Genomic DNA, 13,269 nt, shown 5'->3' with positions numbered 1-13,269 from the left:
CATACAGTGACATGAAAAAGTATTAGAGGAAATCAGGAAGGGGGCAAATACCTTTTCATGGCACTGTGCGTAAATGCATTCATTTTAAACTGCTTACAAAGGAAACCATCTAATTATTATGACCTGAAATGTAACCAGTTGTCTTTAGCTAAGCCCAGAAGTATTCACAACAGCAGTGCTCGACTCATCTTTTAACTGCCATTTACTGTATAATTCATTGGGTGTTCTTCAGTTAGTAATAAGCAAAATGTTAAAGATATGTTTCCCTGTGGGGTCATATTTGTGTTACACCCTGTTGGACTCCGTACACAGGGTGCTTATGTCATCTGTAATCTGTAGCGGTCACTGCATTGGCTTCAGTTAAACACACTTTAGCCGTAGATTGGATTTCTAGCTTTTATCTGTTATTAACTGGGATTAACGCTGCTGGTCTTAGCTCATTTGTCACAAACAATCAAAACAAGTAGTTTTTTTTTTTTTTTACATTCACAGAAAGGAGATGCTTGAAAGCTACACGTGACCCTGGATGGAGTGAGGCCTTTTCACAATATCAATTCCAAATGGACCCGCCTTCCCAGGAACTATAAAAAAGGTAAAATTACATATTTATGAGAATTTCACAGGAATCGAATTGATAAAAATCACATTTACACAGTTCCAGTTAGCTTCCTTCAATGTGTTTTCACGCATGAATCGTTCATTTTTCACGAACTGTTGTTGTATTATTAGCACAATTTTCTCGAGAGCATTGATTCACTTGATTAATTAATTAATTATTTGACACATGCAGTATGCGGAAAATAACACGTGTAAGCCAAATGCGGTTTATCTGCAGCGGCGCTCTGTAGCCGCACCTCTGCGTGTGCAGTATAGAGCATGCAGCTTGCAGCTCTGTGGGCCTAAGCACCACCTGGGAGATGCACACCGGGAGGTCTCTCGACGAGCTCTCAAAGCTCCTGCGACCTTTACTAATCCATTTCTTAAAGGTCAAAGTAAGCCCTTGTTCTTGACACAGTAGGAACTGCAAAGGCGGAATTTGAACGTGTGGCTTTTGCGCTGCGCTGCCCTGCTCATGCCCGGACTGCATGGCTGTTCTCACAGGCAGCCAACGAGGGAAACGCTCACGCAATATCAGGGAGACCATTTGGTTTTTTTTGGTTTTTTTAACTGGAAAGGTTATTAACAGGTAATTATAACTAAGTGTTTATGGCCTGCTGTTCTTTGTGGCGTTGTGTGTCATTTTAAAGATCCCAAATGAAGCTGGGATCCAATAAGCACTGATGAAAGTTAAGACGTATGGGCTTTGGCTTTGATGTGCTCTCCGTAATAGGATATTTCACAGCATCCATTTCAGCGTCAATAGCATTTATTGATTCACGTGCACACACACACACACACCCGCACACACACACACACACACACACGCACAAACGTGCACACACGCAGGCACGCACACACACATTATGAACCAGGCTATAGAGCAAACTCTTGTTGACATCTTTAAACTGCTGAAAGCGAAAGTCAATAAAGATGATTAACAGAGAGGTTTGTGTAAGCTGGGGAAAATAGAGCAAGTGAGTGATGTCAGAGCAGGATCTGCCAGGGCTGTTACGTCTCAGCGTCCCAGCGAGCCAGTGACTGGCCCCCAATCCCACTGTGACCCCTAATGATATGTCCTGCACACAGATCTGGCCCCCAATCCCACTGTGACCCCTAATGATATGTCCTGCTTAAGGATCTGGCCCCCAATCCCACTGTGACCCCTAATGATATGTCCTGCTCAAGGATCTGGCCCCCAATCCCACTGTGACCCCTAATGATATGTCCTGTACACAGATCTGGCCCCCAATCCCACTGTCACCCCTAATGATATGTCCTGCACACAGATCTGGCCCCCAATCCCACTATGACCCCTAATGATATGTCCTGCACACAGATCTGGCCCCCAATCCCACTGTGACCCCTAATGATATGTCCTGCTCAAGGATCTGGCCCCCAATCCCACTGTCACCCCTAATGATATGTCCTGCTCAAGGATCTGGCCCCCAATCCCACTGTGACCCCTAATGATATGTCCTGCTCAAGGATCTGGCCCCCAATCCCACTGTGACCCCTAATGATATGTCCTGCTCAAGGATCTGGCCCCCAATCCCACTGTGACCCCTAATGATATGTCCTGCTCAAGGATCTGGCCCCCAATCCCACTGTCACCCCTAATGATATGTCCTGCTCAAGGATCTGGCCCCCAATCCCACTGTGACCTCTAATGATATGTCCTGCTCAAGGATTCTGGCTTCTGGGCTCAAAACCGCCACTGCACAACACACAGCGATCCCCACTTTGCTGGCTTTCATTTATCAGCTTCCTTTGTGCATTAATTTCTTTCATTTGTCAGGAGGCACCTCTCTCAGGGGAAATGACCCGGGTTCAGCTGCATGCACGTGCGCAAACAATAACGCGAGGAGTTTGGATAGTCTTACAATGGGTGCTGCCACAAGGAATCAATCCTAAGGGTTTGCCACAGTTAGGAGTCTGAGGGGTTGCTTGGCTGTTTTTTATTTTACAGTAATAAGCAGTTCACCATGGACTGAGAGAAACTGAACGTTTGCATATTTTAATTTTGGACAGAAAGTCTTTTGGAATAATATTTTCTTAGCTGTACTTCAGGCAAGATTCCAGATTTAATTACTGTAGTGCTCTAGCTTTAATGTTTCTCTGAATCCTGCAATTATCGTTTCCAGCGCTTTCAATCCCCAAGTGGGACATCAGCACTTCTGTGGGATTCTGGGAGCACTGAAGCGATGTGGGATGGGTGTCTCCACCAAGAACGTCTCAGTTTATTAGAAAACAACATCATCAGCATTATTATTGGCTTTATCCACAGGACTTTTTTTAAGCCATTCATGGAGCTGCATGTTCAGCGTGTTTGCACATCCAATCACAGAGTCAAGTTAATGACGGCCATTATAGAAGCATTAGCATCATATTGTTTCACAGAAATACATCACAGTAGGATAATGGCTTGAGCCTTTTGTCACATTTTCCATTTTCTGAAATGACGTGGTTGTTAAAATGTTTGATTGATAAGGTTAGGTTTGATTTGGTTAGGGTGAGGTGAATGACTAGAGAGCTGAAAAGCCCTTGCACCTGAGCATATTTTCATGATTCATCATCGATCAGATAGCCAGTAGCTGCTAAAAACTCTTAAAATCGAAGTGAACACTAAGGTGGATATAAAGATTGGTAACAGTCAGTTTTGAATGCATACTGTAATTCAACAATGGATATGGACTGTACAATTTGTGGTGGCACACAACAGGCAATATTATGAAAAATTATATTTTTGTATTTTGTCATTTGAATTTTGTTGAATAGCTGGTAACTGTAAATAAGCTCACTATTTTGGGGTTAAAAATTAGTAAGCAAACATAAGAAAATTAAACTTGTGTCTTATTGAAAACTGAGGGAAAAATTGCTCTGCTTATATTTTTACTCAGATTTAAGGAGATGAATATTACAGGTTGGATTGTTGATATGAATTAATGTTTTGGAAACTTCCTGGTTTTGTCTTCCCAAATAGGGGTGTTTCCCTATAAGAACAGAGAAAAGGGAGAAGCATATAGTTCTTGTGTTTCACTGTATTGGAAGTGTATTACTGATTTAATCCTTTCTGTGCTATTAACTATCAGTATATCCAGATAGAGTATTCTTAAATTGTAATCATTGAAATTAGAAATGAGTAAACTGACGACCCCTTTTTATGTAAACCCATAGGGAGGTGCAGATCTTAATCTTGCTATTAATACACCACTTGTATTTGTTTAAGAACTTGCTGCATTTTCAATTAATAATGAGAGGGAAACCACAACAGCGCCTTGCTCTTTGAAGATGATAAATATGCCCTTTCATTTCTGTATTTCTTGAGACATCCCATCATGAATTTTCAATACCGAATGTGCCTAATGCAAACTTATTAAAATGAAATTAGGAAAAAAAAAAAAAAAGAAAAAAAACATCTTGCAGAATTTTCAGCAGTTTGGCAACACAGTTTTTTTTGGCAGCCACAGTGTGAAAATAAATGAGAAGAAGGAAACTGAGAGCTGACCTGAGCCTTTAGAGCCGATCATTCTGTGCCTCAAGACTGATTTAACTGGCCTGGCGGTTCTGTTCTAGCCGTAATACTTCCACAGACGCAGGTACCGAGGGACATCCGTCCACCTGTTGTCTCAAATGCTTGCCGCGTTTTCCTTACCCTCACAAAAGAATAAGTGCGCCTGCTGGGGTGGATACTTTGATTTAGACTTTTTTTTGTATCGACCGGCAGCCGTTTATTTTTGGACTCTCTTGTGTGTTTTTTTCCCCCGTCGCCACAGACTGTACCTGGCTCACTGCAGGGCTGAAATGCCTCCGAACCTTCGTGTAGCCCCCCCCCCCCCCCCGCCCACGGCTGTCGAGCAGCTTTCGCATGAGATACGTCAGTGAGTTACATCTTTTGTGCCGCGGAGCTGTCTCCCGCCATTGTCCCGCGCGCCCACGCCGCGCCGCTAATTCCAGCAGACGTGACCGAGCGGCCCTCTCCCCGCTCGAGGCGCGGCGTCCGGCTCCATGTTCTCCTGAGTGTTCCCTGATACGGAAGCCCCAGTGAGAAATGGAGGAGCGTTTCCATGGAGACGTCCAGGGGTTATATTTGGCAGGAACGGTGCAGATTCATTCTGCCACCACCTGAAATGATTAATAGCTATTATAATAAGGATTTTGAAAATGTTTGACTGAATGGAGCCAGACCACCACAGCACCAATGTTCAGACAGTGGGCGGAAAGATACCCATTTTGAATCAGCGTGGTAGAGAGTGATTCAAGAGTGGTAGCAAGTTGCTACCCACAGAACCCATCGACTGAATGGGTGGGCAGAAATCACCTGAAAATATTATATTCACACTAGCTTAAGAAAATAGGATAGCCAATACATGTGACCTGATGTGTTTTTCCCCAGAGAAACGCGCTTTGAACATCCTATGGATGTGGTCATGGGCATGGTATTGAGTGACATTCCAATTGGTTTCGAATTACCGTCTCAATTACAAGCCATTCTGAGATTAAATAATTTCTCATGCTGCTTTCTTTTCTGATAAAAGGAAACATCTCTGAGCTAGTTAATTAACCTGTGATTTATAATGATAGATACTGCCTGTCTTTCAAAATACAGTGAGCAGCTGGCTGCCATAGAATGTAAAGATGTTCCATTATCTCCTGACTCCTGGTGCAATATGCAATTATGTCACACTTGAAGTGATGTGTGACATTTCCATTGAAAAGGGAAGTTTATCACTGGGTCTGCATCTGTACATTAGAATGATGAAAATTTGAACAATAATTGTCAGTTCATTTGTTAAAACACTTGATTAAGCAAAGTAAATGTAATTACGAATTGAGAAATTATTTAGGTGCGATTTGTTAAAATTATCATGTTATCCATGGTTGTGAAATATAAATGACTTGAGAGCAGATTTATGTGCAATTATTAGTCAGACATACGGTTAAAATGTTTATAAGTCAGATCCAGGATACGGTAAAATGTCTCATGGTAAAATCAAAACATTTTCCTTCCCCACAGGTTTTTCTTCTGTTAGTGAAAACAGACAGACGATTAGACTGTAATAAATGGACTTCATGAATAATGAAGTTATTCTCTTAGGTGTCATTATATACTTATGTTAATGTGGTAATCGATCACTTCTCCTGAGAAGGACTGGGCTTCATATCATTTGCATATCTGAGGAAGGATGGGGCGGTGGGCTTTTCGTATGAGACGTTCCACTGCCAAAAATGAGAAGGGCTAAAGGGGCCTGGCTAGATCACTGGGAAAACAGTGTTTGCCCACAGTGGGACCACCGCAAGGTTTCCAGGTTCTGGGCGCGTTTGTGATCTTAAGCCTTAGGGAACGTCAGTCAGAAGTGAAGTGTCTCTGCTAGGCAGCGATAGACAGAGAGTAATCCTTATAATTCCCTACCGATAGCCTGACTTCGTCGGCAATGGATTAGGCAAAGAGGAGATCAGGGAGCCTACCTGTCAGAGCAGAACAGCTAACACCAGGGAAACACAATCTACAAAAAACACATGTACACACATATGCGCACATGTACTCACACACACACACACACACACACATGCACACATGTACACACACACACATATGCACACATGCGCGCACACACATACACATTCACACACACACGTGCACACATGTACACACACATGCACACACACACACATGCACGCTTGTATGCACACATACATACACACACACATATGCAACATGCACACATGTACACACACACACATATGCACACATGCGCGCACACACATACACATTCACACACACACGTGCACACATGTACACACACATGCACACACACACACATGCACGCTTGTATGCACACATACATACACACACACATATGCACACATGTGCGCACACACATGAACACACACGTGCGTGCATGTACATGCACATCGATTGATTACTTCTTAGTGAGAGTGAGCATAAATTTGATCACAGATATGATGTTTTTTAGTTTTATCAAATCTGTGCATAACATTGTAAATTTTAGCAAATTTTATTGCGTTTTTTCCTTTTCTTCCAATTTGGAAGAATTTAACATTTAAATATCCCATGGCCCAAATTTTCACTGCAGTGTCAGTGCAGGAGTGGACAGATCCTCTCCTCCAAAGTGCTTTTTGTCTTCCTATGCTTCTTTCATGCAGTCATTCTTTCTGCAGTCATTGTGTCAGAGGATGATTATACTTTACAGTATATGAGGTTGATGCAGACAGAGTGCAGCTGCCTGATTGTCCAGACTAGGCATTGTATGTACAGTCCTAAGGCTTAATGTGCACCTTTTAAATGAATTGATAATTCATATGAACACTTTCATTACCTATAGTGGCTGCACTCCTGGTATTCCAATGTAATTAAGAGTCAGTCAGATAAGCAATCAATCAAATCTTTACTCAAACTCGATCTCATATTATCTTGGTACTTCTTCATATAGCAGGCTCAGCTCTGACATAATTTGTAAATGTTGCAGAAACAGATTATCCGTCTATGCACAGTACAATACACTGTCACATGTCAAAACAGAATCACGCCAAATACTGGGAACAAGCTTTTCATAAACGTTTCAGCACATTTTTAAAGAAGACCAAAAAATGGTGGAGGGGAATACTGTGCCTTTGGGCCTTGGGGGCAAATGAAAAGGTGAAAACTGCAGCTGTGGGGTAATCTGAGAGGTAATCCATGAGGTAATCTGAAAAGTAATCCGTGAGGTAATCTGTAGCTGTTAACTGCTCCATATCTGGAACATTGAGAATATGCCGTGTTCTTTATTTTTGTGCCCTTGTCTCATTTGAATATCCTGAATGCATGTTTGTTTCCCCACTGTGGGGATGTGTCTTGGGAACGAACATTCCTTCCTGTTCCTGCTAGCATTCCTAATATGTACAGAGGGTGTTTCTACTAGCCTCCAGCCAGTGCTTCCTCTCAATGTACTTGTGCGTATGAATTGCAGTGGTAAATGGCATGCGTTTCTCTACCAATGTTTCCAGCATCTTTGCTTCATTTGTTCTTCACAGCGCTGCCATGTAGTTTTTATTGCGCTAAGAATGTAATGGGATTGGTGATATCGACCATTGCATCGGAAATCCTTGCAATTCCGACATAAAATCTAATTAGCTGTCACTAAGCCCCCTCCATTTCGAATAATTGTGCACACCACTGTTTCAATACCCTGGCACAGATTCTTGCCCTTTGTTCACTAGTGCCATTTTATCACAAAAGCTGTTAGTACATCTGGATTGTAAGAAATATATTTGTTACCTTCCAGTTGCGCAGTAGATATTTTAATGGGTACGTACCGATACGCCAGACCAGTAACGTCCAAAAGGAGAACCCAATCCACATATTTAATGGGTTATTTAATAGGGTACAGGGTTGTGAAATGGAGATTAGGGGTCTGCCATGCCAAGATTCTCCATAGAAATCTGACTTGTCAGGAGTCACTGAAAGGAATCAGGCTCCTGAGTATTCCCTTTGCTCTTCTCATGCTTTGGGACTCCGTGGGTAAATGCAGTCTGTCAATCCTAAATTTTCTAAAGTGCTCATTTTCTCTGACGTAATGAGAGCCTAATGGGGCTACAAACATGCTAGTGCAAGTCAGTGATCATTTTAGAATAGAGTTTTACAATCTCACTTACGTTTAACATATTTTTAAGTCCAGTAGGGCCAGACAGACAGACGGACAGACAGATAGGCAGGCAGACAAACAGGCAGACCAGCTGGAAGGTAGGCATGCAAACAGACAAACAGACAGGCAGATAGCTTATGCCTTAAATACCTTTATAAAGGTCTGCTATCAATCTTGCTACAGTACTGCTGAAGACAGGTTCTATTTCAGGTTGCTTTGGTCCCTCAGAGGCGCTTTCTCCCAGAAACAGGCCCCTCCACAGAAGACAGGTGTGCCTGCTGACTGCATCTCCTTTCTGAAGCTAAATAAAGATGCGGGCTTTCTGGGGGTAATTGCTGGGAGGGAGGTCTACTTTGGTGAAACAGCAAGCTGGTGAGCTGCAGCTGAGCTGCACCTGGCTCCAGAGAGGGAGAGAATATCCTCAGATGGGAGTGGAGCCCTAGAGCAGGGGGATTTCTTCATTCCGGAGGAAGCCATTCCTGCTGGCTGCACCATAAGGGGTGGATTGGTCCACTCTGGCACAGAGCGAGCCAAAGCCGAAAACAAGAAGTGTGCAGTGCCACCATGGCTCTTGATATCCGTGTTGTCGTTTGAAACCTGGTGATCGTACGAGGTAACAAGGTTAACACTCCACCATTTTGCACACTTGAAATCCAGTCATTTTTATTTTTCAATTCAGTTCATGAATAAAACTGATTTACACTTTTTGCAATTGTGCACTTTATTGCATGGAGCCGGACATAGAGATGAGCAAAAAATTGCAAAAATGCATCATATAATTGCTTATTCTTTCCTCCGCATCCTTGTACTTATAGAATCTTTGTTTTTTTGTTTTTGTTTTTTTTTTTGCTATGACCTCACATCCCTGTTGGGACTAACAGTGCACATTCTACAGTTGTTCCCAGTTGCGTTTAATATACTATGTACCATGGTAACCAACTCAAACCAACCACACGAGGGGAAAACAAAGCTGTTTGCATGGGCTTTACTCCATTTTCTCTTTTTTGGGAACATGGGTGTTAACCAGCACAAAAGGTGGGACAGATTAGTTTATTATTGTTTCATTAGCCCTACATCTCCAAATGGTTTGGTAGAATCCATCCTAATCCATTCACAACACAGTTAAAAAAATGAATAGCTTCACATTCTGATAGATGATAAATTATCCTTGTAATATATCTCACAGACTGAATTATTATGATATACGTTGTAACAGATTACCAATTGATGTGAGAGTCTTGAAAATTCATTAGTGGGGTGTAATGAAGAAATATAGAACCACTCATGAGGCAAATTAGAATCACATGATTGCCTGTGCGGAGGTGTGAATTCTTGCTGTAGGACATCAGCAGATAAGGGTTTTCAGTTTATGAGGGGTGGAGGGGGCTTCATCCCTGACAGAGGGTACTGAAGGAACATGTGACCCAAGGATCTCCCTAAGAGATCCCAAACTTTATTATTAATCATAGGTATATTCGCTTTATGAAAACTGTTTATTCTTAACGAGACAATTTTTGTGGACATCTGGTCTTTTGCTAAGTGCCTAAAAATGTATTTTGATCTTTATTCATTGTACAAGGGAAAGAGAACGACCAAGGATGCTTGACAACATTTTTAATCAAGGAGATAATTGCTTGCGCAATTGTCATTGGCATATTACTTTTTCACAGCTGTTTCAGGAGTACTGTTGAGTGTAAAATGCATGCTCTTCTCTAAACTGGCTGCTGCAGACACCCCCAGGCAGAAGTGTACTGAAAGTGATACATCATTTCCATCTCAGATGGCTGCCACTTTTCATGGTAAAGTGGTGTGACAAGAAGGTGAAAAGGTGTGATAGAAAGTATCTCTTTTAGATGTCCTTGTCTGCTGTACAAGCAAATGTGATCTTGAAAAAAAAAAAAACATGAGCAAGAAATTGCTGTACTCCCATAAAAAAATGGCTGCACATAATATTGAAACACTTATGGCATGATGTTCTAACCCATTATAATATAATGAAATGGCAAAGGTGTGCGCATTGTTTTGGAGAATAAGTTCAATATCATGAGTTCTCTGTTTGCTGATGGGAGTTTTTAAACCTCTTCTCGTGAAAATGAGAAGAAACTTAGCTTCTGTGTGAGTCTTTATGTTCTGTACTTGTATAGCGTGTAGCTTCGTCTCCATGAACATGGACCTGGGCAGTGCGCAAAGCACACGCCAGAGACAGTCATGCTTGTGTCAGGTGAGCAGGATGGCCGCTTTGGCACACGCATGTTTACCCATGCCTGGAAAGTCTGACAGATATGTATGACGTGCGGCCTGGCCTTGTCATGCACGAATGTGAGGGCCATGCTACGCACAAGCGATAGAGGGGCAGGGGAAACGTTGGGCAGTCAAGGACGCAGAAGGCTCATGCACTCTGACCTCTGATGATATATGATGCAGGAGGCGTGGGTCGCTTTCTCTTGGGGCGGCCATTTCACAAGCTTGATCGGGTCTCAGCGAAGACCAGAAATCTGTTGGGGGGTGGGGGGGGGGGGGGGGGGTGTTCAGTTAGGAACACCCTTCAAAAAATATAACAGTTATTTCTACAGTGTTTGGGCCCAATCTGAGATCTTGTTATCAGGCCCAAATTTCCTAGTGGCACCCCTGGTCAGGACCATTGCTGAAAGTATTGGTCCTGCAGATGAGAAGCTAGCTGCTGAGTGGTGCACTAAAGCATCTGTGGATGTTACACAATGATATTCCTACCCTCAGCATCCCAATGTCCTGTTTCTTTTCAACCTAGCTGGAGTCAGCCATATTATAGCATGTCTACTCATACAGTATGTATGGGAGTCTGTGAGCAGCCTACACCAATTACTCGAAGAAGGATAATCATGCAGCCTTTTTATGGCACGCTAGGATGATTTGATGACAGTGTTAGGGTTCAGGAAGGTACCCGCAGCCTACCGTTATTCTTCAGTCTGACACCGAGCGCAGTGACGGGACAAACGGAAAGCTGGAAAAAAGAAGCTCAGTCTCACAGATGCTCCGATGTTCTTGTTACCTGTGAAAAGCTGTAGTGCGGCTTAGAGCACATCCCAGCCAGGCTAGTCATCTCTGCCAGCTCTGCAGAGAGTATTATTGTGGGGGCAAATTGTCTTGCTAATGCCGCTGGCCCCGTGGGCGGGAGACAGGAAACAGACAAGCACGGTAAAGGCTGTGGATGCGTGTCGTGGGTGTTCTTGAAATGCAAGGGGTTTTTTGGGTGGCCTCTGGATGACTTTCTGAAACGTAGTGAGAGCGTGTTGTGTGGAGTGTGGGGGGGGGGGGCTCTCACCAGGGAGAGACTGATGGAACTCTGCCAGCTGTTTCCATGACATATGCCGGATAATCCTTGCGTTTCCCAAAAACACAATCCTCTCAAAAAGTCAAGTGGCTTCTGGGCTGAAGGAGTTCAGCACTGCTGGGATGTTGGGACACTTTTTTTCCCTGTCTTTTGCTGACTGTGTGTCTGGCTTTAATAACTGCGTCACTCTATAGCGGGAGAAGTGGCCGATAGATAATAACACTAATGGCGCTCCTCTGTCACTGCAGCAATAATTAGGCCGCGTACGTCCCTTTGGTCACATTCTTTAGATCAGTGTTTAATGACTACACATTAACTTCAGGCCCTCGTGAATAGCTGTGTATACCACCACAGCAGACATCATCACAGCGCTGAACTATCTATGGGTATCACAGGGGTTTGAGAGAGCTCTTTAAGATGAACCACGTGGTACTTTTCTCCGAAGCAGCACTAAAATTTGCATTCATTATGCGTCAGCAGCCACATGATGGGCGAGTGCTAGATCCTTGATCCTGTATAATTATTTTTATATTATCTCTGACTGCAGATTGAAGAAAGCAGCACTGCAGTTCACATAACTTATAATTGTAGAGATGCATATATATTACACAATTTCTGACATATGCTCCATCAATTTAGGAATCCACAGACTAGCATATGCGTTATCCTAAATACTTGGAAGCAGTCGCTGCTTTTCTCTCTCTGCACGCCATGAACCGAGCGATGGTACCAGAGGGCCCCCAAACCTGAGAAGGCTGAGTTGAGACCAGAAGAGTCACAAGTAGTATGTGCCAAAGCAGGGAATATTCTTGCTGTCTGAAACAATCCCAGCCTGGCCAAAGCTATGGCTCCCTGTGCCCACATGGGGTTTTGATTGAGGACCACAGTGCACGTCACTGAGCCAAATGACTTGTGCTTTAGCTCAATACGCCACCCAGCAGCCCCCCTGTCTTCCCTTTATGTGTGTTCATCAACCATGAAGGGTGCCGCGCACGTCTCACGAATAAGTGCAGGTTTAAAGTGTGCTTGGCGGCCAAACACTGAAAGTCAGTCTTGTGTGGAGATAATAGGGCAGGCATGTTCCCCCGGGGCAGTGAGCCGCCTCGCACTCAGCGCCTGTATGCTTTGCAGCCAGTCTAGGCAGACGATGGGCTTTAAACGAAGGCTGAGCTAATAGGCTAAAATCAATGTTTGATTAAGTGAGGTATCAGCCCCTTTATTAATTTCCTGTGGCTGCTCTTATGCAGCCACTGCTGCATACGGTTCAATTTAAAACACTCCTACTGGCCCGAGACCTGAATATTAGGCACGCACAGTCAGGGAAGGCGCAGTACCAAAAAGAAAATGATTAGACTGTGTGTGATGGTTGAATGACATTTATTTTTACAAATCATTTTCCTGTGTAGTATAGACTTTTTTGTTCATATCAATTCCAGTAACATGCAGTCAAATATGTGATTTGCAGTTTTGTGCTTTTACTTCATCTTTTTCCATGGAGTGTTTTTCTGGTAACATGTACAAATGTATATTTTAAATTTCATAGTTATTTTTTCAAAGGTCACAGCCAGGAATTAAAGCTCTGGCTTCATATACAGGTCTGAAAGTCACAGACTGTTCACAGACTGTGTCATAGCCTTTGCTATTACATTTAGCATTTTAGCAGATTATTATCCAATGTTACAGCTGCACAAATGTATAATACAAATATATACAGTG

The 13,269-nt window shown here is 43.0% G+C and overlaps 1 protein-coding gene across 10 annotated transcripts in view; it reads left to right on the top strand.

Moving 5' to 3' along the window:
• The window catches only part of dlgap1b (discs, large (Drosophila) homolog-associated protein 1b), a 166,222-nt gene that overhangs the window by 53,695 nt on the left and 99,258 nt on the right, over positions 1–13,269 (top strand). For 9 of the 10 annotated variants that reach the window (XM_035415762.1, XM_035415771.1, XM_035415769.1 and 6 more), the window contains exon 2: positions 493–592. The exons of the other annotated variant lie outside the window; for it this stretch is intronic. The gene's annotated coding sequence lies outside the window, so the exon portion shown is untranslated. The remainder of the gene's footprint in view (positions 1–492; positions 593–13,269) is intronic. 10 annotated transcript variants of the gene reach the window in all.

Source organism: Anguilla anguilla, chromosome 4, assembly GCF_013347855.1.
Source record: "Anguilla anguilla isolate fAngAng1 chromosome 4, fAngAng1.pri, whole genome shotgun sequence".
NCBI classification, from domain to species: domain Eukaryota; kingdom Metazoa; phylum Chordata; class Actinopteri; order Anguilliformes; family Anguillidae; genus Anguilla; species Anguilla anguilla.
Note: the sequence above shows the minus strand (reverse complement) of the source record. Positions and strands in the feature narration are given on the sequence as shown.